This window comes from Cariama cristata, unplaced genomic scaffold (assembly GCF_000690535.1).
Source record: "Cariama cristata isolate BGI_N322 unplaced genomic scaffold, ASM69053v1 scaffold21572, whole genome shotgun sequence".
Classification (NCBI taxonomy): domain Eukaryota; kingdom Metazoa; phylum Chordata; class Aves; order Cariamiformes; family Cariamidae; genus Cariama; species Cariama cristata.
The window spans coordinates 22,909-36,520 of NW_009605818.1; positions in this window are offsets into that span (position 1 = coordinate 22,909).

A 13,612-nucleotide genomic window follows, 5' to 3' on the forward strand; every position below is an offset into this window, starting at 1 on the left:
GATTTCTTTCTAGTGGAAGGACATAAATCTATTTTATGTAGCTTATTAAATAGAGTGCCTAAATTAGGCTATTAAAAATAGCATACATTGTAGTGATTATCAGAGAACAAAATTTAGAGAATTATAAACTTCTGGCCTTTTTATTCAGTGGATGTTATTTGCAACTTAGCGTTTTATGGACACGTCTAGTTTCGAGAAATTAAATGTGTCCACATGGTTGGCAGTAGAAATCTGAATTCTGTAGGTATGGTATATCCTAATTGCTCTCCCCTAAACTGTTGCTCCAGAGTAATTAGTACTGTGCTAATAACTGCAGAGTAATTTCTAAGGATAGTTAAACTCCAAGAGTAATTTTTAGGTATAGGGTCACATTCTGCTCTGTTACTCATGCAACCTGGTAGTGCAACAAACTGACTTCCAATCTAACTTTTTTTTTTTATCGGAACAGATGAATTGGTGGAAGAATACAAAGATACTAAAATGTTCAACAGCCCAAACTGTTGCATAGGAAAGGGACATTTACATTGTCTAGCTCTTGTAGTACACAGGTATGAAACCCAACTGTACATATTAAAAACCAGTATTTTCATCAGGTTCTGGTGACATGTATTACTCTGTACACAAAGTCATTTGAGCTTCACTCATGTTCTCTATTGTCATCAGAAATCTTTACTGAAGATTCAGCCTTATGTTACACAGTTGGATATAGTTCATTTACTTACATAAAACAGCTTTCTAACTCTGGACACGATCGGTTTCCAGTTCTGTGAAGAACACCCAGTCAATGCACAGGTCTGTTTTCCTTGGTTTCAGTGTATAATTTCCATTTCATAGGAGCAATAAGACCTTTCAGTGCACATAAGGGAAATTATTGTGCTTTTGGTTGGTTATCAAAGTCACTTGGCCTTTAGCCTTCTGCCTTACCATACCTTCCAAGATGTGCTCTAATTACCATATAATGCTTTGCATGACGCATCTTATTATTCAATATGTAACTCCAGCCGTACTTATTCCATGCGAACTGTAGAGTCAAGAGTTTTTGTGGGGAATTGTCATATACTATGCAGTGGCTGACTGTGATTCTGTTTCTGAGATGAGCTCTGACATCAGTAGTATGTATCAATTCAGTAAATAAAAATGTCGAAATGATAAAAAAATTTACAGTGATGATCTGAAGTACTAACGGCAGTATTAAAATGTGAACAGCAAAAACAAATTTCACCTTTGGGGGAAATACTTGTTTGTCATAAACTAATCAGAATTTATACAGGCAGCTGGTTGTACAGAGGACATAATTCCAACAAAATATGATGGTACATACCTATAAACTGTATAGTATCTTATTTCCTAAAGTTCCCAGAGACCAGCAGAAAACATAAATGTCATATTAATGTTGACATGGCATTGTACCAATATTAATGTGACTCTTGAAATATGGAATGTAAACAGAAGTTTCAAATAGAAACGTTCTAATCTTGAATATTTTTTTTTCCTTTTAAAAACAACAATGGAATATAAGGAAATTCCGTCTTGAGGTTCTGGTAACAAAACCACAAGAGTGGAGCTTGAGTGCTTTATGTCACCCTAATCCTTTGATGAAATCATAGCCTTGTATTACATGGTTGCTTATCTATCATTCTTCTTCTAATGTATCAATTTAAAGGTTTACAGAGTTAGATTAGGTTGAATCTGTGTTGTGTTCAACTGTAAAGGGTCAACACAAATCTGTCGGCATTTTGCACACTTAATATGTATTATTATAATACAACATGTTACTTTTATGGTAATTTTTTTTACACATATAACTACCTCCATGAATTTGATGAAATGCAGCAACATGAAAAGTGTATTGTACAAAGCAAGGTTAAAAACTTTGAAGCATTAGGTCATGGCGTTCTCTTGTGTGTCAATGCTTGCGTATGAAGTCATCATGTTTCCATTGCCACAATTTCCTTCTACAATATCAAAAATCTGGCTTTCAGATGAGTCACTTAAGGACTTTGACAAGGCTGCATAATTGGGATAAAAGTGAAAGGGAGGCTGAAACCTTCCATCCTCTCCCCAGTTACTGCTAAAATTTCTGCCTGGTAGAACTTGAAAATGTATTTGTAATTTAGCAAATTAGGAACATCTACAGTCTGTGAAATATGATTGACAGTTTGGGGTTTAACAGAAGACACTCTGGGTAGTTTCTTGGCAGGTTTCAGGTACTTTGGGCCCTATTCTGCCTCCATCTTTGTCAACATATCAGGTCATGGTTTCTCTGAACTGGCAAGGGTGTTAAAACAGCTCTTCCTTTAATGATACACACTCTGTTTTCTAGATTGTGTGCATCTGAAACACTCACTCCTATGGAAATTACCAACAGCCTTTAATTGACTTTGCTGGGAGCAGTATTGGGGTCCCTACTTGAGGTATGTGCCTGTTGTTCAGAGAACCGTGGGCGAGCTTCCAAGCAAAATGAAGCTGGCTTTTGAAAAGTAGCCAGCTGCAACAAGCCACCTTTCAAGAGGGAAGAAAGAAAGATTTTTCCAAAAAAAACCAAAGGAAGAAAGTGGCAGTTGAACCTGAGCAGATCACATTTATATACAAATCCCGATTTATGAACACCTCTTTCAGCAAACCTAGCACCATTGTCCTGATGCAAATTAATATACAGTCATCAGTTGAGCTAACTTTGCCATTTTAAGTATTTCAGTTAAAAACTATAAGAAAGCATTAGCTATTTGATTCCTTGCACCACTGTAAAATGTCTGTTATATGTGAAACCATGTTCACTCAACTTTAAAAAGTAAATTATATTGGAAAACAAATATTTTAATGAAAACCATGGCCTAAGTGCTTGCCAGCCGTCATCGTTTTTAGAAAAGAAAACAAGCAGACCAATATTTGGAGGCCATCATAAACACGAATAATGCTTTGTACTTAAATCGCGCCTTTTCGCCTGAGGGCCTCGAAGCACTTGACGTGGTACCAGCTAAGGCTGGCGAGCCTGTGAGGTGGGCAGAGTGCACTGACCCTCCTTCACATCCAGGCACATTGGGGAAAAAGCAAAAGCTAAGAGTCTGCAGACTAATTTATTAACCAGTTGCTTTCTTAAAGTTACTGGAATAAGTTTAATAGTTAACCAAAGTGTTTCATGTGTATACTCTGAAGTTATTCTTTTGATGCGTTCAGTTTGTTTAAGTAAGAGAAACTGCTTTGCGGTCCTGCAGCGACTCTTGGATTAGCAGTGCCAAAACCAACCAAGTTTTCAGTCATATGAGTACTGCCAGCGGTGGTTTTAGAAACAGATTTAATTAAAAATTTGTCTTTCAAATATATTTCACAGAGTTTTCCCAACACAATTGTTCAAATTGTTGTGCTGAGAAAGCAAATAGCACTCCTAATCTGGTGTCACACCCACAGTTTACAATCCTCTTTGCTCTTCTGAAGAAAACTGTACAGTATTAGAGAGAAAAGTTCTAATTTTTTACAAAATTCTTTTTAAAAAAAAAGGTATATATCTAAAATATTCCCCCCAGCATAAATAAAGTGCATCATTGCTGCATGAGAAGCATGCAGCGGACCCACCGAAAGCCGATGCTAGAAGAAAACGGGACTGTCAGGCTTCTTTTATAGCGGCGCTCTCAACGTTGGTTTCAGTTATGCGGGTGTAAATCTGGCGTACCTCCCCTGATCTCCCGCCGATCTGAGGGAGATGGGAATGGGTCGTTAACTCCATTGAAGCTCAGTTCTGAGCTGAGGGTTTCCATGTTCCTCCCCCACCCCCCCAAGCCCCAAGACACGAAATGCAGAGAAGGAGCAGGAGGCCACGCACAGGCACCTGGCTCTCGGGAAGGGCGGCTGGGGTTGAACCCCTGGTGAAGCGCAGGGCTGCCCGGCCGGGATGTGGCGACGGCCACCCTGACTTTCCCACCTCGGAAGGGTGATTTTCCGTGCCATACGCTGCCCTCCTGTTGTATAGCGGTTAGAGCCACCCAAAGGACACCCATCCAGACATATGAAAGGGCCCTTGGAGTAATTGGCAGAGATGTTACTTTTATATGTGGAGGAGATTAAAGTTTAAAGGGATCATAATTCTGCAGGTAATTTTCTGTGAGTGACTGAATGTGGCTGTTGCATTAGGTTTAAATGAGTTAATAAATGCAAGTGGGACTTACTGTATGTTAGAAGGGAGTTTTGCAGCCAAGACTGCCTTGTATAAATGTGTTTGCACTGAAAAAAAAATTTAAAAAATTACTTGGTCTCTGGTTGCTGTAAAGGTCATCCAAGATGGATGTTCTGTTTATATTGTATAGTATTTCATATGAAATAATTGCAGTTCATGAAATGTCTTCCCTAACGTTACTGATTTATAACAGCACATTTGTAACATGGTTTTTATTGTGTCAGTGTACCATATTGTAAATGATGATTACTTGTCATGCTTAGTATAATAATTTAAAGGAAAAAAAAGGACAGGGATTTTTGTAAGTCTATATTTGAAAGTCCCTCCATATGGTAATATTGTGTTCATGTTGTTTATGTAGTGTTGTGTGAAATATCCATTTTGGATTGTGTTACTTTTTAAGATATTAAATAACATTTGGTTATATGTTTTAAGTGGATTCTTTGCACCCATCGGTGTTTTTTTGAGAAAATACTTACATTTCCGTTTAACATGCTGTTTTTCTCCCTCGCTTGGGAAACCTTGCACAACAAACCCGAAATCTCAGAAAAACAAGGGTCGTAAGAACTTGCTGTGTTCTTGTATGCTTCATAAAAGGCCTCTGAGCCATTCTTGTAAGAGTGCAAGGGAGAAAATTCACCGATTTTGCAACGTCCCAGTTTGGACTGGACATGAAGGTGATGGGTGCAGGGGCAGTGGGATCCCCACTGTATGCGTGAGCGCCCAGCCGAGAGGCACCCGCGCTGCAGGAAACGAGAAGTCCATTAGGGCATCCCGATGCCAAGACCAATGGGTGCCAGGTCCCTCTTTTCCCCTCCATCCTTATGAGCCAAAGGAGGACTTGGTGCACACACCCAAGAGAAAGGGCTCTAGCAAGGAGGGGTTTTTTTCACTTTCAAAAAATTATTCAGGTTTTTTTTCCACACTGTGACAGCAGCTGATGGGAAAGGCCCAAGTGGACAATGTAACATGCAGGTGCCATTTTCCTGCCCTCTACCACCACCTGGAAGAAGGTTTTGAGGAGCTTTAGGCTCCGGGAGCTTTGCCAGCGTTTTGCTTTGAGAACTGCTGTTTGCCGAGGTTGGCTATGAGCATTTACAAGATCTGTGAGATAAAAAATGAAGCAGCATCTCTTGGAAGTAGGTGCTGTCATAAGCACTTTGGCTTGTCACCTGCTAGTGGCACATACTACTACCATGCCATTTGTAGTCTTTACTGGTTCCCCTTCATCCATCTCCTCCCTTTGTAATCCATCTCCTTGAAATTGTGAATTTTAAATTATAAGGGGGGAAAAAAAGCCAAGGCCAGGCAGGGTTTGGTTAGGGCTTTATGCCAGCACTGGCCTCATGCCTTGCACAGGCAAAGCCAATTTTGGGTGATGGTCAGAATCGGACTTTAAAGGCCTTTTCAGTATTGCTGGAGAAGTTCGCAAGCACCGTTTCCCCCTCGCAGAGAGCTTTGTTTCTGTTTCTGTCCTGATGGTGGGCTTGTATTTTAGTCATTAGATCAGGCTGATCATTATCTAGAAGGAAACTACTGTTGTCCAAACCCGTCACACCTTGCACTTTAAAACTTGCGTAGAAACCTGGCTCGAATTCTCTTTGTACTTATTGTGCTGACAGGTAAACTGAAGATCTTAAGCAAGTGACATCTTTTTGGTGAAACGTGGCCTATAAAATACTTAAAACATCTAGGGCCGCTGCTTGGCTGAAGAGCTATTGTCTTGCTGTTGGATCATGCCTTTCAGCTGAGAACACTAAGTCAAAACAGCAGATTTCCAGCCCTCTGTATCTACAGATAGCTTGCATCTATAAGATAACATTTTTTAAATTTCCCTGTCTCCCCAGACTTTCACTCCATCAGCCTCTCAACTGTTTCTTTAGAGTCTGTTGTTTTCCCCCCAACTTATTTTCTATAATGTCTTTCTTCCATTTTATCTTTTTTTCCATCTCAGAATCCCCTCCTCTTCTGCTCCTTTTTGACATTTATTCTTCAGGTTCGGTTTTTTTTTTTTTTACAGATTACTTGACATGAGGTGTCCTCTGCCCCTTTTCTCACCCTCCCCTCTCAAAATATCATCCTAATCCTATAGCATCTTTTCCCCAAGTTCCCATTACTTTCTTTTTTTTGCTCACCCCTGCTCATCAGAAAGACCTCGGAGAAGAAAAGGTGGTCAGCTGCTTCAGGGTAGGTGCTCCTGTCAGCACTTCCCTTCAAGCTGTGCTGTTGCAGGTTTGTAATTTTAAAAAAGTTTAGGAGTGTAAATACACCCATGCTTTTAGTCCCTTCTGTTTTGACTACTGCTCTTTTTTTTTTTTGACTATATGCTTTTCTGCCTGCCCAGCATCTCTGTGCTTTGAGGGCTCAAAGAGGAGACCCAAAACCCTGACCGGCACTAGAAGAACAGGTCATGTTTGTCTTCCTCAGGGCACCAAGCAAGCCCCCAGGTAAATGCTTAGAAAAGCAATTATAAAAATATCCAGCTGTGCTTCTCAGAACAACTACGAGGAAAATGATCTCATCTTACTAGCCTTTCCTAAACTGCAAGGAGGGAGCCCACTGCTTCGACACTCCCTTTCACCAGAGCTGGTACATGAAGGGAGAAGGGTTTTGTAGCAGAGTCAAAGATGCTGGGACTTTGGTAGCTGCCAGTGGTTTCGAGTTGAGACGGCTGAGCTTGCATTTGTAAGCGGCTTCCTTCTACGCCTTTAGGTCCTCATGTTTAACAAAGTATTTTTAGCCCAGCTGTCACAGAAGTGATGAATGGGACTGGGAACGGTAAATCCCATGTACTTTTTTTTTAATGTCTTTTTTTTTTTTATCTCTCATCCTAATAAACACAGAAAACCTAACTCTATGCTGCCAGCTATTTCAAAGTAAGCAAACAGTAAATAAATCTACCAGCATGTCTGTGCATACACTGAAATAGTTATGTACCCTGTTTGCTCACTTGCTTTCTTAGGGAAACCTGGAGCCTTTTGTTTTGAGTTCTTTGCATCTCTCTCCCCTTGTTCCTCTGCTTGTCGCTGGTAAAATTGGACTGGTTGCCTAGTAAGTACCAAAGAGGGTCAGTCCAGCGGGAAGCTGCGAAAGCAGCAGCTTCCAATGCATTCAGACTTTGCGCTAGTAGTGAGAAAACAAGCAGGGGCCAGCAGCCTCTGCCCTGTGTGCAGGCTTTCCTGGTGCAGAAGGCAAGGGGTACGGCAGCACCAGCACTTCGACTCCGAGCGGGACTGTGCCCCGGCAAGGGCACTCCTGGCTGCCCACGCTCACCCTGCTGCAGTTTCTATTGCCCAGTGGTCTCCGTGCCGGCAGGCTGCATTGCTTGCTGGTGAAACTTCTGTGCCAAAGGATGCTCATCAGGAGCGCAGCCATGGTGCTGCAGCGCTTTTGGGTCCTGTTAGCTGGGGTTTGGGAAAATAAGGACCTAGGCAATTAATTTTGCAGGGCAGCTTGTGCACGTCCGGTGACGCAAGTACCTGGAGCCTGCCATCGCTACGTAGCTGTGGTCTCCACCACGTGCACACCACTACGCACGTACCGCTGGGCAGTGACTGCCAGGAGCAGGCATCAAGGTTGCAAACTTGAGGACTCAGAAGTGCAAACCTCAGAGCTGGGTGTGCCTTAGGATTGCGGGCAGCAACCGGGACGGGGACAGCAGAGAAGGGCGATTGCCTTTCTGACTGCAGCAGGTGAATGCTGTCCCTGCCTCCGCAGCGAGGCCACCTCCTCTCTCCGCACTGCTGCTCCTTTGCAGCTGGTTGTCCAGATCACCCCAGTCACCTTGAACCACCACCCCCCCTTCAGCTCCCTCCCTGGAGACCCAGCCCCTTGCACCGGGAGGCCATGGGGGGAGAGGTTCTTCCCTGTCGCATTTAGTGCTTCCCTCTGGCTCAGACCCCAAGTGAACCTGCCAGAGAAGTCCTCTTTAGCATCCACCAGCCGTGGTTTAACAGGCTTCTGCTGGATCCAAGGTGGTGATGATTTTTCAGATGCTTGTAACCAGGCCAGCTGTAACCCTCAGCTAAGGCATGGCCCTGCCAGAGCTTCTCAGTAAACTAGTAAACACTTTTTTAAAAAATGTTTGGGTTGTTTTTTTTTTTTTTTAACTTAGACAATGCAGTGTATATTTTTCTTTTCTTCTAAAGGAGTGCTGAGGCGCCTTGCCTGAAACTTCCCAGGAAACTTTGGGTTGAGACAGAGGTCTTGCTGTCAGCTGAAGTCTGCGGCAGAAGCATCGGTCAGGGGAGGCACCACGCGGAGGAGAGGGGCAGGGGACACTTTGTCCATCGTGGTGCAAGCGTAGGAGGCCACCCCTGTGCCCAGCCCGAGGAACAGGGGTGCAAAGCCCACGGAGGGACCCCGGTCACAGCCCAGGCCGCCTGCCTTGTCCCACGGAGGGGAAGGACATGGCCAGCCCACACAGTAGAAGAGGAAACCCAAAAAGCTCCCCAGTTCTGTTGTTGCTCTGCTATCCCTCGGCTCCTGCACCCAGCAGGCTGGCAGCCCCCGGGAGAGGCAGTGTTTCTCATGCTTCACTGTTAGAGGGCAGATAACAGTTTCACCAAATCACAGCTTGTACAGAAAAAAAGAAATGAGAAACCCACTTATTTTTGAAGACAGAGGTAAAAAAAAAATAAATAAATGCCCAGAAAACTAAAACCTTACAGAATGACAAACAGTTTTGAAAAGCTCTTCTGCTGCATTTAAAACGTTCACCTGGAGACGAGTGGACTTCCCTTGAACCAGAAACTAATAAAAGACTATTGCCTTAAAATATTTAGACCATTGCAGATTTCAGAACTGTTTGTCTTTCTAAAAATGAGCCGCTTGGGATGCTGCTGAGGAAGAAGCTGCCTTTTTGACACCAGATTAGTAGCAGGGCTAAATAATCCTCAGGTCCAGCCAGTCGAGGTCACCAGCTTCAGTCTCAAGACAGAGCAGAGTGACTGAGTTAGTCCCACATGTCAGGCTAAAAAGAAAGACTGTCAGCATTTATTTTTTGGTCAAAAAGAAGGCAATAATCTCTGGATTATACTGACATGTAGTGTGTGAATTCCATGTCTCATGACTGCTGCCTTGTGCCACAGATAATGCAGACAGTGGTGCAACCCTGGCATGGATCTCCATGAACAGACGGGTCAGCAAGCGACCAGCTTCTGCCCAGATTTCTTCCAGATTGAGGTCTCTGCAATATGAGGGGAAGAGAAGGAGGGTGGATGCTTTTCCCCAGAAGGAGAATGCGGGAATTGGAGTATCGGGGCTTAAAAACTCAAGAGATTTCTCTGTAACAAAGAGGAAAACTCAAAGAGGGCAGAGGAACGTGAGGATGTACTTCAGTAGCAAGGGAGTCACTGTTCGGACCAGTAGTTTGAGAAGAAAGATCCCAGCTCAAGACAGAAGCAAAAAATCTTCGCATTACATGGAGGTCAAAGGATCCTGGGTTCCCAAAAGCCAGCTGAAGCAGGGAACTACGTGTGCCTGCCTTCATGGTTTATGCAGACCTGAAAGAGCAACCGATCCTGGAATATTCTGACTGTGTCTGTGGTTGTGCTGTCAGGATGTGGTGCCCCTGAGCGATGCCCAGCCAGGAGCCGGGACGCAGCGCAGCCGCGGAGGGCAGCCGGGGCTGGCTCCCCTGGACGTGCCCCATTTGCAGGCGGAGTGGGATCCTGGAAGAAGCCCTGCGGGAAGAGATGGAGAGGGATCCCGGCAGGGCCTGCCTGGCAGCACTGCCATGGGTGGTCCTCCTCTCTGCTGCCCAAGCGCCATGGCTCTTCTTACTCCTGGTTAACTCCTGGCCTGAAGAACAGCTTGCTGTCCTTCACCCTCTAGGTAGGAACTAGGCACAGCTTGTGAAACTGGTGAGGTGCTTGGTGCTCCTGGTGGAATTCCCCTCCGCTCAGGCAGCCCCCTAAAACCTAAGTCATAATTGCTTGTCTCAACCCATCAGCCTTCCCCCTCCCCGTCTGCGCGGGAGGTTTCTGCTCATGAAGGTTTTGCTCACCCTCAAGGCTCCCACATTCATCTTGGAATAAAGCCTCCCTTCTTTCCCTCCATTCCTATCGTACGTGCAGTAACTTGCTGTTTGTTCCCTCGCAAAGGCTGCAGAGTACCTCCAAGCTTAGTTTGCGTCCAAAAAACCATCCTCTCTCTCCAGCAGGAGAAGGTCCGTGATGCATCCCAGATGTTTGCACGTGGCAGCAGTCTGCAGACACAACAGATTACAGGAGGGAGATGGATAAGCAACAAGCAATTGCTTCTCCTCGTGCCCCTTCTCAGAGGCAGGGAGGTTTTGGCACTGGCTTTATTTACCGCGCTGGTATATGAAACCTTTTAAACATCACTCGGAGGCGTCTCTGTAGCTGTGGTTGTCACGGGGAACTGGAAGGGGGATGCAGAACAGTTTCAGATCATTATATAAGATTCGTTTTATATCTTCTCTTTGGTTACCTACTGTCAGCTCCAAATTAGCCCATTCCCGTTCCTTCAAACAGAAGAAAAGCGCTGGCTGAGCCCATCTGTGCCCTGCAGCTGCTGTTTGTGTGCGCAGTGCAGCCGCGGGCTGCGTTCATGGCTCCCTTTGGTTGCCTCCTTTTTCCCACCCTTGCAGGATTTTTGGCAAGGACTGCTTTTTGAGGCCGGGTTTGTTACCGGCCGGCTGGGGCCCTCCTCCCTGGCCGAGGCCGTGGATGCCAAGGCTGTTATAAGAGAAATTATTCAGTCTTGGGATGCTTTTTTTTTTATATGAAGCTATTAGGCTGAAGAGGGTCTCCGTGCTGCAATGCCTACCTGTGCCCAAGCGTAGAGGCACTGTCAATAGCTGTTTCCCACGGTGAAGCTGCCCACCTGCTTTATCATTTGGCGTGCTGGCTAGGACGGCACTGTTAGGGCTGTCACTACCCACGCTGGTGACAAACAGCAAGGCTAGTGGGGGCTGAATGCAGAAGGAGCACTCCTTTTACATAGAAAATTCACCATGTTTCATCAACACCATGCTGGAAATAGGGCCACTGAAAATAAGATTTTTTTTTCAAGAAGGAAGTGGCCTAAATACTGAGCTTCAAAGGGCTGCGCAGCTCTTCACTAGAGATTTTTTTCTTTTTATTTAGAGGTTGAAACTGGTAAAAACCTTGTCCACTCTGCCATGCTATCAGCAGGCTCAAATGAAACACTGTTGTGCTCAGCTTCCCAGAAGGATTATTGTATGCCAAAGCTTAACGTTAGCGAAAGCAATCCTTTCCTATGGCCAAGGGGGGAGAAAAACCAAACAAGTCATCTATAGCGATCTGTGTGGACAGCTTTTCCTGAGAAATAGTCCATATAATTCACAGCAGGAAAGAGATTTGTATCAACAAATTGCTTCAGAACAGACTTTGTTGAGGCAAATGGGACCAGTGCCCCAGCCTGCACTTTGGTAGAAGGTAATTTCTACAAAATGCTGTCCCAGTGATTCCTCATGCCCCCTGGATGTGTGGAGAGAGGCAGGGTAGGAGTAAATGTAGGAAGAACGGCAAGGATAAATTGTGATGACAATCATGGTGGCATCCTTTTCCAAACAGGATGAGGAGCTCTGGCTTGTACTGATTCATAGTTTGTTTTCATGGCACTATTTATAAATCTTCTAACACTTCCTAAATGGTAACCCTAATAGCAAATTACAAATCCTTCATCATTCAACATGTATCTGAATTATTTTATATGTTTTCAATAGGAAAAATAACCATTTTCTTGACTGATTCACAACAGCGAACGCTGGAGACAGTGAACTGATCAGGAACGATGAAGCAGCGTATGTGAAACCTGGCTGGATATCGCCTGTTGGATCGGAGCAGACCTGGCTCTCGTTGGAGCTGATTTGGGAAAGTCTACCCCCTTGCCTTTTCCATCACAGGGTGCTGCAGGCATTTTTGGAGGTGCCCAGGCCATCGGCTTCAGACATCCCCAAAGGCGGCTCTCCCCCGGGTACCAGGGGAAGCTGTAGGATGCGTGGGGCAGCAGCTGCTGTGGTTTGCGGGGTCCTTTGGTGGGGACTTGGTTTGGATCCTGTCTGTGCCAGGCGCAGGGCAGCGGGGACACGTGGCTGTCACAGCTTTGCCCATCCCACATGATGAGGCACTTCACCATGGAGCATCCCCCTTCGGAGAGCAGGTCTTGTTTCATTTGCCTCAGCTCCTACACCATTAATTCCTCCATCCTCCTCCTTTGTATTCATTTCTTAAGCTGCTCTAGCTGTCACATCTGCACACTTACCAGCTGGTTTCCCATTTTTAATTGCCCTCAGAGGGCTTCTTCAAGAGCCACACCTGCTTTTGTATGGGCCTTAATTTGTCACTGTCCAAACTGGAGCAGCAAGCACTTAAAATTCAGCCTCTATGACTGTGTTGTATTTCTTCAAATGCATGATTAATTGCTGGGCCTTTACAGGCTGCATTCAGCTATTTCTGCATAAAACAGAGTCTGTCTTTTGCTGGAAAGCTCCTCACATCATGGATATTAAATATCTTCTTGTCAGTGGGACTTGCGTTTGTTTGTCCCATTTGTTCTTGCAGAAAGAGGTTGTATGAAATGCAAAGAAAGCTCAGGGGTGTTTCAAGTTTATTTTGTTTAGAGGGAAAAAAATAAAGTTATTTTTCTTTGCCAAAACTGTTCTTACAAGGAAACACTTGAGATTAGGGCAGGAGGGGATGTTCCAGGTCATCCCATCCAGCCCCTGCTGCAGTGTAAACAAGCAGGTTGTATAATCCAGCTCATAAACTTCTTGAACTCCACCTTAAAACTATTAAGCTTTTTTTTTTGTCCTCCTTCACAGCTGCTATGGGAAGGCTGCTTTAAAACGTTATTTTTAAGCCCAAACACATTTCCTTATGATACCCATGCTCACAGAAGCCCTCCGTGGCTGGGCAAGGGGTGCTTTCCCTCTCTCTTACAGCATCTTCTCCGCTAAGACGTGTGTGAGGTGTGGGATGTGACCAGCTGCGGTTACCCCTCTCCCACCCCACAGGGGTTACCCCTCTCCCACCCCTTGGATCCTTGAGGGACAATCAGTGAGCTGCAAGCTGAAAACCACGATGCTACTTACTCTGGCAAACACAGAAGCAAAGTCTTGCCCCCAAAAGCCCCACCAATATGGGGAAGACATGAAAGGATGGATAGGTAGATACATCAGCAAGTAAATGAGCACTTTGGAAAAATTAATTTTGAATTTGCCAGAGCTTCCTTCTGCCCAGCAGTCAGGTAGAAGGTGGGAAACTTCTCTCAGAAACCAGGAGCAGGCCCTTCCTGAGTCGCTTTGTATGGCCGTGGCCTGCAGAGGCAAAACTAACCTGAATAGGAGGGCACAAAGCAATGATGGCCAATGCACTGGTTGTTTGAGTGCTGTAGGATGAGCAGCACATTGGACCACTGAAGAAAGGCTAAAACTGCCTGTTACAGACACGT